Raw genomic sequence first — 12,756 nt, 5'->3', positions numbered from 1 at the left:
GAGGAACTGGAACCTTTGACTGATGTGGTGCTAAAAACAAGGGCAACACCATCAATGCAAGAGTGACAAGGAAAAGATTTTCTTCTGGAGCTGGGGACAAAGCAACTCCAGTTCAACAGACAGAGGACCCTCTGGGTCTCGGAGAATGAAGTTTTTGTTGTTTCAGAATCATGGACCCAGTTCTAGGCCTTGTCTGAGCCTCTTCCAAATCCTTTCCTGTTAACCCTGGGTCCCATGAAGCACTTTTCAGTTTCCCAATCATCCTTGTTTCATGTTTCATTAAATATCTCTGGAAAGGTCTCATTGTCTTGCTGGAAGGTGCCACATGGAAGACAAAAAACGGAAGCATGCCCAGAGAAAGTGCCCTCTTAGACTTGCACCTTCCACTTTTTCTCAGCTAGGCCTCAGGGTTTAGGTGGAAATGAGAAGCACCATGGTCTCACCACCCCCTCCAAGTAACATTAAGTATCAATAATAGAAGTGCTTACAGATACCCTGTACAATTCAACCCTTATCTTTTATTTATAGCTGACAAAGCTCAGAGAAGGAAAAAATATCATCATACTTTAAATAATAGAAGGTAGAGGTATTAAAACTACCCAGGCAGTTACAGTAGTTGCAGAAATGTCTCCCAGCAGACCTGAGTGTGCATACACCAACTGCATTTTTAATTTTTAAAACATATTTCTTTCAAAATTATTCAGCAATACAAGAAAGCCACTTTTATGGGGTGATAAATTACTGTAATAAAGTGTCTTTTGTCCAAGCATACAGAAAGAAAGCCACTCCAGGCAGCAAAGACAGGCGTTAGCCCCCAGAGAACCAAGACCCATAAGCAGAGGAGCATGTTGATTTGTCTCACATGGTTTTAATTATTTTTAGAGCATCCTCTCTGGTTTTTAACTGCAATTTTGCTTTTAGTTAACATTTGTATGAGGATTTGAGTTTTCTGTGAGCTTCCAATGCAGTATTAGACCTTTGCACTGGTTCCAGAGAACTCTGCTGCCCCTTCCCTGCAGCCCAAGCTAAATGACACTGTACCTGTCATTTACGTGCAATTAGAAAGACTTTGATAAGATTTATATTCCTTTGAAACTTTAGAAACTTCTTGCAAGTATTAACTGAACAAGGAATCATGAGTGATAATTAGGGGTCTGATCCAGCTCCCTTCAGGGCCAGTGTGTTTTTATCACAGCTACATCCATCATTTTAGCAGTCTGGTGTATGATTACACATGCAAATGGAGTCACTCAGTTCTCAGTGGACTAAGTGCCAGTGGACACAGGGCTTTCTCGTTGTCCCTCTGGACAGGAGGTTCTCTATTAATCATCAGCATTGTTGTTTTGTAAACCCAAGCAGATTATCTTTAACCCCAGCCCTGTATATACCTATACCCTGTTCAGCACGTAATTCTTGCCCCCAAAGCTATGGCGTTTGAACTTCAGAGAATAAAGTACATTTAATTGGACCTATTATTTTCTTGCAAAGGCAAAGCCTTTCAGATCAGGCTTCAGCCTCTCTGTGCCAATGAAAATACACGTGCCTAATTATTTCCATTTTTCAAAGAACCTCAAAGGCAGCTGATGAAAGGAACCTTTTGCAAAAGCTCACAGCAAACAGAGTGAAGTCACCTAATGTGCAGAGAGAGAAAGGAGTGATCTCCTCCCGTGTGCATGGGGCCAGCGATGCTTTGCATTGCCTTGAAAGAGGGTGTCTCATTGTTGCTCTGGAAAAGAAGTAGATTGTTGGGAAATGGTTGTATTCATGTCACCGAAGAGTTTGGGGGGGGATTTAAAGCTTTTAGGGCATCGAGCCTTTTGGAATATGCCAAAATGTTTTACCCTGCTGCTGATGCCTATACTCACTTTGTCCAGATTATTCAGGTGTGTTTCTTCCTCACTTTGAGAAAAATTCTCATGCTAACATCTTTGGCTCCACCAACAATGTACTTTTTCCTTCTCTAGGTGTCATATATATATTGAGTAAGAATGTTCTGTTGCCCTGAAAAGCTCATTGTTTCAATCAGCAGCTCTGCTTATTAGCAGCAAAGGGTCAGCCTGAGTGCTAGTACAGCAGAATTCTTCTCTCTTCTCCCATCAATGCCTATTGCAGCCCAGAAGCCCCATAACACCCTCTCAAGGGAGTCTGTTAGTATCAGTTAGCATGTGTGCGAGCTGAGACTCCTTTCTTTTCTGTTTGGGTGCCAAGTGCTTTTATTTGAAGAGTAACACAGGTTTCCTCCACTTAATAGTGGTTGAAACCCTATTATTTTTATCTTATTCTGCTTTTAACATACTTGTGTCTTCCCTAAGCTTGGCAGTACTGCTTTGTACCCTTTGCTGTACTGAACAGGCCATGCTTTCACCAAGACAAGTCACAAAACCCTTCTCTGTTTTCATGGGCTGATGCCTGAACTGGCTGAAGGCTCAGACACTCACACAAGTATTGATGGATGGGCAGGGAGAGAAGCCCTCTCTCCCTTCTCCTTCTTACACAGTTGAGCCCTGGCTGCATCTCTGTGATGGTCTGTAACGGTGCTGTCACTGATCACTGAGCTGGGAAATCGCAGAGCAGGCTGACAAGGCGCTGCCGATTCTCAGAGGGAGTCACAACAGCCTGGCAGGTCAGGGATCTCTGTATGCAGTGGCCACAACAACCTTTGCATCAGCATCTGTCACTGAAAATCACCTCCTGCAAAGTGAGTGTTTCCCCATTGCACACAGCGGAGGAAAACAGCTCCCTGCAACCAGCAGTTAATGCAAGTCCTTTCCCTAGCCCTGACATCAGGCCTGCCTTTGCATGGGAGACCTGGAAACCTCCTTGCCATGACTGCACCCCCAGACACAAGGAATGGGAGGAAATTGGTACTAAGAAGCTCTTGACTGATACCCAGCTCAGGATGGAGAAGTGAGCAGGTGGGAAGCTGCAGCCTTTTGCATGTATTCATACAAAACAGAGGAAAAGGAGTGTCCTCTTCAGCTCTCTACATACACCAAAATGCTCCACTTGGCTTCTGATGGTGTCACCTGTAACTGTTCCATCTATTGCTTTTGCCGTCAATGGAAGATTGACACAATCTGGAAGCATTTGTCCTCTGTTCTTTAAAGATAATATTGATTATTAATTTATTATCATCAGAGGAGTTGATTTAGGCCAGGACAAAGAGATTTGTAACAGAAAAACACACTTGAATTGAAACAAGGACTGAACTCAGATACAAAGTATTCTGGGTTCTTTGGTCAGCCTGCAGTCATTTGTTCAAATTTTATTGTCTTTGTCTTGACTGTCAGAGGACTTTTCTTCATCTGGACTTAAGCCCAGATGGACTTAAGCACATGCTTAAAGCTAAACATGAGTTAAATTACTGTGCTGAATCAGGGCTTTTATTCTTTCTGAGTTATTTTGCTGTGAATGCATTTTTGGTGCACATGAATATAAACCAAAGCTGTTATGCTAATAAAGTTGAACCTCCTGATTTTAATATTCCACATTTCTTTTCATTCTACATGGAGACGGTGATGACTTCTTTTGTATCTGAGGTTTACATGCCGTCCCATATTTTAACAGTGACACATAATTTACATGTGATTAGATCAAAGTATTTACTTCCACGAGTTTTAAAACAACAAAATCTGATATTGAATATGCCTATTTTCCACACCTTTTAAGTGAATAGAGAAGAGAAATAGCAGCTTGAAGCAGCAGAAATTTCAAGAGATCTGAGTTTAAGAGAGAGGTTTCACTGCACTCTTCTTCTTTCAACTGCTACTGTCATGGCTGGGGAGTGAAAGTGGCAATGTTTTCAGAAATGTTTCATGAAATATTTTATAAGTGCAGTTTAAATTACTTTTTAAGTTGGGTAATCTGCCAAAGCTTTACATTGTTAACAGAGAAGGAGAAATTGCTTCAGAACTGACTGATGTGCTCAGGAGATGGCAAAATAATTCCTGCCATGAATTCACTGTGCTTCACAGAGTGCACAGCAGCACCTTTCAGCTATGTCAAGAAGCATCCCTAGCTGAAAAGGATAAGTAGGTTTTCCAAGTTGCATAGGCAATGCAAGTGCATCTGCAGGGAAATGAACCTCCCAAATGGGCTCCACACTCCTTTGATTGAAATTAGTACTGGGGTGTGAAGCCACTACCCCTGCTTTGCAGGGCCAGTCATTGCTGGGTGTTGAGAACCCATCCCCTTCACTGCAGGACTCATGGCAGCTGGACACTTCAGGCATTCATAGTAACATTGCTGGTCCCCTGGACTGCAGAGCATAGATAATGTCATGGGGGAGTTATTCTGTAGACCTTAGCTGATCGATAGGATTTGTCTGAGTAGTCTCAGGCCCTTGCAGGAGAAATCCTTCCTTGCTTTAACAGAGCTCTGTGTGCATGGACACACATGGCTCTGGATACCAGGTATGGTGCATTGTGCAGACCTGAGCTGTTCCAGGCTGGGCTGTAATCGACTTTGAACACTGAGCAAGACCTAATTCGTCTGTCTCACAATTCCTCTTGTAATACAAAGGAATCATCTCTCTCCATTCTCTGCCCCGGCACAAGGAGCAGATAATTAATTCTCCAGGGTAGGGATGAGATTCTGGGGAGGTTCCAGAAGTAGAATCCTGCCCTTGGAGAAGCAGGAACATCTGTGCTGGCCCTCCTGGTTGGTTGGGGATTTTTTTTCAGTTCACCCCAGATAATAAGATCCTTTCTCCTTTTAACCTCTTACCTAGAGTGCAATTAGGGGTAAACAGAGCCGGCTGCTTTGTAAAGAAAGATGTGTCCTTAACCTGGCAAGAACAACTTCTTAATTATTAAGCCAACAGTGGGGAGAGTGGTCTGAGTCTGTCTGAGCCGGGTGAGCAGGAGAGACTGCAAGACTCACCTGGCTCAGTGTAAATACCACACAGTGCTTTGATGAGATTTCATCTGCTGAACAGGCTCTGTGAAGCAAGAGGCTCACTGAGATTAGTCCTGACCAGAGTACAGTGTCCATCCCTCCCTCCAGACCTGCTCACAGAGACTATTAGTGATGTCTGTGCTGGTCCCAGCAGCCTGCTGGCAGGGTCACACATTCTGCCTGCCCAAGGGCTGCTGTGTGTGATCGTGTTCCACCATGTGTGTGTGCACAGCCATGCTGGTTTTCCAAGTTCAGTAGTCTCCATGGTGTTCTCATGGGAGCAGACACAGTTAAATGGATCACAGGACACTTTCCACCTCTATTATCTGATTCTCCCTGAATGCATTTGTTCAGGCTCTGCTACACTGTTGTTTGGTGACAGCTGTGCTCAGTGAACCATTTTCTAAAAGCAGAGTGCATCCAGTTAACCACTTAACCTGGTACAGCAACAGTAAGAGTTTAGCTGGGAGACTCCTCCCTGAGCTGCTTCTGCCTCTGTGGGAATTACTGTGGGAGCAAGACATAGAACTGGTTCTAACAGATCAGATGGACTTTTCAGCAATGTCTTCCCAGTGCTGCGGTCCTGGGGCCTTTCCGTGCAAGCCTTTCATGAGTTTTCTTTTTTTCCCACAGGCAAATAGGCAAGATAAGCTGCTACAGCAGCAGCTGACTTACATAAATGTTAATGAGTATCTAATGTGTACATCATTTTCCTGCAAGAGGTGATCAAAGGTAGGAGAGTTTTGACAGGCCTCATTCCAGGGAGCACGGTGAGCCAATCTCAGCCAATGGGCCAGAGCTCAACCCTGGAAATGGCAGCTCCAAATGCAGCTTGCATCATGGTTCTATTTACCTCTTTCAGACACTCTTTTTAATCTCTGCTTCAGCTGCCTTTCAAATGAACAACATTATTTTTCCCCCCATGATAGAAATATTACTCTTTCAGGCTCGTTGTTACAGTGTATGCTACAGCAGCATCAGCCAATTCCATCTCTCATTGCATCACCCAGCTGCCTGGATGCCGTGTGGATAAGCAGCATGTGGGCAGACCTGGAGACATGCATGTCCCTGCCCATGTAATCCTTTCCCTCCTGAGACAACTTGGGTGGCTGAAACAAAGCCCTTTGAGGTCAAACAAAGCACAAGGAAGGTGTGGGGAACATCCCTAATTTTTATGAAGGAGTGGAGGTGTTTTCAGCACAACATCCAGCTATTTCCACTGACAGTCACTGGTTTGTTGTGGGTAGTATCAGCAAGGCCAAGGACTAGCAAGGCTTAAGATGCTGAGCTTCTCCAGCTCTCCTGGCACCTTGCAGGGCAAGGTTAATGCCTGACTTGGCTTCTTTAAACCCTCATGGTGCCATTTCTGCTCTACCTGACTCCTCCCCATCCTGCTTGTGACACGCTGTCTGCTTACTGATTTTGCACCAGTCTTGTCTGTGTGTCTTTGTTATTCACCAGTACAGCTGAAACCTCTCCACACTCACCCTGTGGTAAAGCCCAGAGACTGTGAGCTTAGTTTGATGGCACTTCAGTTTAGGGCTAGAATCTCCATGCTGAGCTATGCCAATGTTGATCAGTGCTAAAGAACTGATAACTGTAAAGGCTTTAACTGAAAGCAGAGCTTTTCCTCCTGATTTGCAGAGTCCTGGTCCTTGGAAGGAAACAGGACTAAGACAGCTCTCTGGACCCCAGGATGGGAGCACTCAAGAGCTTCCTGGCCCTTCCTGTCCTCTCTGGACCTGCCAGACTCTGGGCAGGAGGTCCCAAGTCACCCTGGCTAGTGCAGGGACACAAATTATTTAAACATCCCATTTCCCATTTCAAGACATCCATGACCCTGTAAGACAAGATCTGGGAGATTAATTATTGCAAATACTCTTGTCAGCAAATTATGCCTCTTTCTCTTGTCCCTGATCAAATCATGGTAATTACATTTACGCTTTGAATGACTGAGGTAGTAATGAGGAGTTCTTGGTCTGCAGTTTGTTTGTGACAGGAAACTGCCAGCATGTGCAATTGACGTTTGCATTGCTCTGCTTTGACATGCACTGCACATGAATAACTTCCCAAACCAGGTGAATGTAACTCACAGCATCAGGTGCAAAAGCTGGTTTATGAGCCTATAATTCCCTTTATGGAGCATTCTTTCAGGATGGTTTAGGATTTGGTGGTTTGTGATCATTCCTACCAGTGAAGTCATGTTCCTGGGATGTTCACTGCAGGCTGATGTCAGAGGAACATTTTATTCCACAAGCAACAGCCTCTGCATGGTTTAAAAACCCTTCTCTAGAATGAAAAAACAAAGGTGAAAATTTTTGAAGCATTAGGCCTTTTTCTTACAAATAATATTTGGAACAGTTCCACTCAAAACATTCTCTAAGAAAATGAACATTTTCATTCCAGCCCTCTGATAAGCACATTTTGCACAGACAATACCTCTCATTTCCTGCTCACTTTATGACCAGTCCTGTATCTGACTCACTTCTGTCCATGCCACCTGGCCACTAGCTTCTGGTAAGAAAACAGAGCAATAGATGTAGGAGTGGCCATGTAGGACATGGGTCTCTTGTTCTTTTCTGTGGTTGTATTTCCATTGCTTTTTATTGCAACACAAATAGCCAGGAACAGCAGTGCTCTCCCAGAGGCTGACAGCAGACTGTGAAGGGGCAATTTTCTTGTTTCTCCTCAGGTAGCTGAGCAGATACTTTCCAGCTGGAGCAAGAAAGGCTACAGGGGATGTGTGAGCACAGGCACCCCAGTCACCTCTGCTCTTAGGTCTGAGACTGCCTTCTGGCAGGCAAACAGGAATGTATGACTAAAGAGAAGGAAGTTGATTCTGATAAAAGGCTAGGCCCAGGAAGAGATGGCAAGATTTTGTTGTTCTGCTCTGGCTTAGCTCTTTCCATGCTCCTTGGTTAGTATCCCCTACCAGTGCCATGACAGGGCTTCCAATGTTGCTGTGGTAGCTCAGCAGCTTCCACAGTGTGCTGTGTGCTTGCCCATCTCTGCTTCAGAAGGAAGCTGCCACGGGGAGTGGGTGCAGACCCAGACTCAGGACTGCTCTGCAGATGATCAGGCCAGGCTGAGAGCATGGCAGGGAACAGCATGGTGGCAGTCCCTCGTAGCAGGTCCCCGTGGCAGTGAGATGAGGCTGAGGACTGCCCCGCAGGCTCTGCAGCATGGAGGCCTGGTACAAATCAACTATCTGACTTCAGCACACACCAGACCCCAAGGTTAAGATGCAGGGCAAGCCCTTCAACTCTCCTGTTTCACTAAGTCTGAGGGACTAGTCCTGACCCTCTTCACTCAGTGGGTCACTAACTCTTGAGGACACTGACATCCCTTGTCAATGCCAGAGGGTGACATATGTCTATAACTGGCCCTGAAAGGGACTAGATTACCTGCCTGGCCACTTCAACTGTAGATCCTCCCTGTCCAGAATGGTGGTGAGGGTTGCTTACAACAACAGAGTGAGGTGTGGCCCCTGCCCAGGCAGGGGGCAGCCAGTGGAGAGCAAAGTTGGAAAGACAACTGCTGGGGGGTTTCCCTGCCCTGCAAGGCCTGACAAGCCTCTACCCACAGCTGGTGTGTTGGGCTCCAGGAGATGTTGGCCCAAACTTCATCTGCCCTGGAATTTTATGGCTAAGCCCAGGGATATCAGAACTCTTCCCTGAAGTGTACAAGAGGGCGTTTAGTGAGGAGACAGCCTTTGCATTCTCCTGCCTCCCACAGCAATCCCCTCTGCTCCCCATCTAAGCTGGGGCAGAGATGCACCCTCCTACCCATCTTGTTTTCAGAGGCAGCAGATTGGTTTGCCTCCTGGTGCTTCCTAAAGGAGTTCTGATGTGGCAGGCTGCCTCTTGCAAATGAGCTGAGCTGCAGCTGGGCAACTAAAATAGGTCCCAGTTTCCTCCGACAGACCAGATCTGGCTTGCAGGTGTCCTGTACTGAGTGCCAGCATGCTGGAAACTGCTACTAGGAGCAGGGTGGCAGCCAGAGCTCACTGGACTAGTAGTAGTGGCTCCATTATCTGGCACGTTGGAGCCAAGTCTTAGCCTCTCAGTTCCCCAGCACTGTGACATATGCTGTCTTAATGCCTCTGGCAAATTGGAATCAGCTTGGCTTTTTCAAAAGCCCTTTCATACAAAGGGCTGACATTTTCTGTGCTTTATTCCAGAGCAGGTTTGGGTTGTTAAAAATTATACCCAGTGGGTAGGAGCTGCCATACCTCAATTGCCTGTGAGGCTACTCTGTATTTTGTCAGCCTTTTTTTTTTTGTTTTAAATTTTGGTGCAAGGAAAGGGGACCCTTGTTTTGAAACTGTAACAAGACTTGCCAATAGATCTGGAAATGTGCTAGTGGTAAACACCTATCTGAAGAATAAGCTACCCCCCAGCACCTCAAGGACAGGGCCTCCAGCTGTTCAGTTATTCAGCCTGGATCATGGGCTCCAGCTGTAATTTCTATCCTGCTAGCTTAATTCTACACCATTTTCACCCTGCCTTTTGAGAAGTGCATGTTTATTCTCCCTTTGCCTTCCCCCATTTGCTGTAAATGCCTTTCAGAGGGCCATACTCTTAAAGTGCACTTGTCTTTACAAAGCTGTGCACAGTGCAGCAACAGGACACGTGCCTGCAGGGAGGAAGGTAGGAGACATGCATTCGGGATGGATCTGAGTCCACTCACGGTGCTGAGCCAAACTGGAGCAAACAGTGGGAAGAGCACTTGTCCTGCCTGAATGTCAGCACGCAGACAGGCACATACATGTGTACAATGGGCACTAATGCATTGCAGGCATCCTCTTCCTAGACACCCTGGGCATGCTGGGTGTGCTGGCCTGCCTCCTCCTTGGATCCACATCTGGTAATGTTTTTTCTCACATACTCAGTGGAGCAGCTCCTCTTCATTTACTTGTGGCAAGGCTAATGTGGCCATTTTCACAGCAGGGGCAGAGAAATCAAACAAGATTGTGGAAAGAGATGTGGGAGAAAGGCATGAACTGCACCCTGTGGCAAGTCAGGACAGGTGTCTTTACAGGATTTCAAAGTGTTGTAGAATTTGAATAATAGCAGAAATAAAGTGGAGAAAGCAAACTGGGCTGAGAATTAGACTGCTGAATCATTTTTCAGAGGAAACAGCATTGTTTGAGTGCTGTGACTCCATGCTGGCTAAAGCACAAGATCAGAGCTGTGACTAATCCCTACAGCTCAGTTTGCTTCTGTGCCTGTTCAAGGACCAAGGTGGTGTGTTGAAGCACAACTTTCACTTCTCTTCTACAAGAACTCTTTCAGGCCGTCTGATTCTATATATTGATCACAGATACCCCAGACAGCAGCTCTGCTCTGTTGGGGTGAGCACTGAGGTCAGACATAGAGATTTTTCTGGTACCTAGTCTGGAAAAGCCTGTAAGCAGATCTGGTCTAAGGCCTGTGTGGGTGAAGTACAGGTTAAACTTGTGCATGATGCTGACTCAGATGACTTTGAAATTTTCTTTTCCTAATCATTTAGCCCAGGAATGCTCCCAGAAGTCAGTCAAATAGTGCACATCTGCCCCACAGGGATGAGTCAAAGGAAATTTGGAATGCTCTAATTGGAAATGCATTGTAGAGGACAGCATAGAGCAACCTGGGGCTGGGCTTTGGAGGCCATCTTTCAAGGCAAGTGTCCTCTGGTCAGCAGCCTGGGCACCTACAGTCTCAGCTGGAAATGCAGCCTTGTCCATTCCCAGCACCTGGGCCAGGGAAACAGTATCACAGTCTCCACAAACCCCTACCCTATAAGATGTGATGTGGAAAATCCCCTTTCCCTGCTACCTTCATCATAAAGCCCCCCTAACTGTGGCACTCTGCCACCATGTTTTCTCACAGTGTCCCTCTGTCTTGCTTGCAGGGAAGCATTCTGTCCCCGAGGGAAGACAGCTCTTGTCATTAAGGGACTGAATGCTGGGCCTTCTATTTGGCTAATTCTTGCATTAGCTCAATCCCATGGGCTATGTAGAGAACCTGAAGCTAAAAAGGGCTGATTTGTCTTGTTCCTGCACTGTCTAATGGCTGTTGCCCATTTATACCATGCTCTAGAGCTTTAGTGGGTCCACTCCAGTCCATTAGATCACCCCACTGAAGTGGAGAAAATGAAACATGCCCTTTCTTTGCCAGTGACTGAGTAAACTGTAAAAAAAGCAGAGGATTAAACCTTCCCCAGCAGAGAGATTGCTCTAACAATTATTTACTTTGAGCAGGCATATCTATCTTAATTTGCTTTGGGTTGGCTTGATTTTCTTGATGAAGATTGCAGTGGACGAGTTTTGGAGGGAAGTGAATTGCTTAATTGCCATTCAATACTGGGGCTATACTGGGTCTTTGCCTTTCTGCATTTGCAGAGATTTTTAATATAAATACTTTGTTTGGGAAGAATGAAATCTGAATGGAAATGTGTATCTGTGGGTATGTGGCTTACATTTATATTATGTGGGCAGTAGCTTATATTTAAGCACACCAGTAAATAGGTTAGTAAGGGAAAGAGTGTTGCTCAACTGGCCTGCTCCTCACTTTCACAGACATGTTTAAGTATGAGTTCTCAAGGCTCTTGATGCAATTTCCTAATGAACAGTGGGAAAGAAATGATCACAGCACCGTGGAAATGGCATGTGTCCTACCTGAAACAATCCCTAGCATTACAGCAGTTCAGCTACACATCTAAAGATACTGGATATTCGTATTTCCTCTTCTGAGTTCTCATGTGGAAAATCTTCAGTGAAATATTTTCCAGCAATTGTTTGTGTCAAAGTATGGTTCTGGCATTACCCTCCCAGATTTCTGTGGTCTTGGTGTTTCCTTATCATTGTTAATACCTTGCTGTTAACTACTGTGGGAAATTTCATGGCTATTAATGGAATTCAACTGGATGTTTACAGGGTTTCATTTTAACATTCTAATAAGACTTCAAAAGTAACTTTATATTAAGATTCAGTTTCAGACTGTTCTTCAAACTGATTTGCACTGTGAAAAGTTGAAACAGGGAGGTAGAACAGGAGCTTCAGCTGGTCTCACAGCCCTGCATAGACACAGACATGATGAAGAGCAAGCACCTGTGTTCCGTCCTTGGTTCCAGTCTTCCACATTTCGATTCAGAGCAAAGTAAGCAGCATGTGCAGAAAGGCAGTCATGCATCAGTCCTGGCTTCTGGAGCCCTCAGCTCCATGGCTCTGCAACTGGGCATGAGACAGAGTTAACTTTTTCCACTCCTCAGTCAGAGCCCAGATGCTTTTTTTGGTTAATGTGGATGTCAGTCAGCCATGAGTGGCACTACCTCTGGTGTACCTCTGACTTGACTAAAAATAGGCAGCCTTGGTAATCTCCTGGGGCACTCGGCTTTCCTGAAGTCTCTCATCTAGCTCTGCAGACCAGGGGGCTCAGGGACACTTTTGTTAAAAATCTTCAAATGGAAAAAAAGTACCTTGAGACTGTGGGATTTTCCCTGTCAGTGTTCAGGGAAACATCTCCTGTCTTCTGTCATCCCTGGCTTTCTTGTCAGGATGAGGATCTTGCAGAGCTTCCTTAGCACCACATGGCAGTTCTTACAGCTTGAATTGCTAACACTGAGCAGAGCAGAACAGTATTGTCTGGGGGAACTCACTGTCCTACGGCCCCGGGGCTCAGCGGGGTGCTGTCAGCATGTGCCTCACACAAGGCTCTGTGACTGAGCCTCCCTGGATCCTGTTTTCACCCTAATAGATCACCATTGAAAAATGCCTAACTATTTCAGTGTTTCAAAGTTTGCTAACGAGGTGGTAGAAGCCTTAGAAATCCCAAACTAAACCTTTTCAGTTCATTCTGCAATGTAAGCTGGGATAGACCA

This window comes from Melanerpes formicivorus, unplaced genomic scaffold (assembly GCF_026170545.1).
Source record: "Melanerpes formicivorus ecotype bairdi unplaced genomic scaffold, bMelFor1.0.p_v2 SCAF_33, whole genome shotgun sequence".
Lineage (NCBI taxonomy): Eukaryota > Metazoa > Chordata > Aves > Piciformes > Picidae > Melanerpes > Melanerpes formicivorus.
This window is presented reverse-complemented; position numbering follows the sequence as displayed.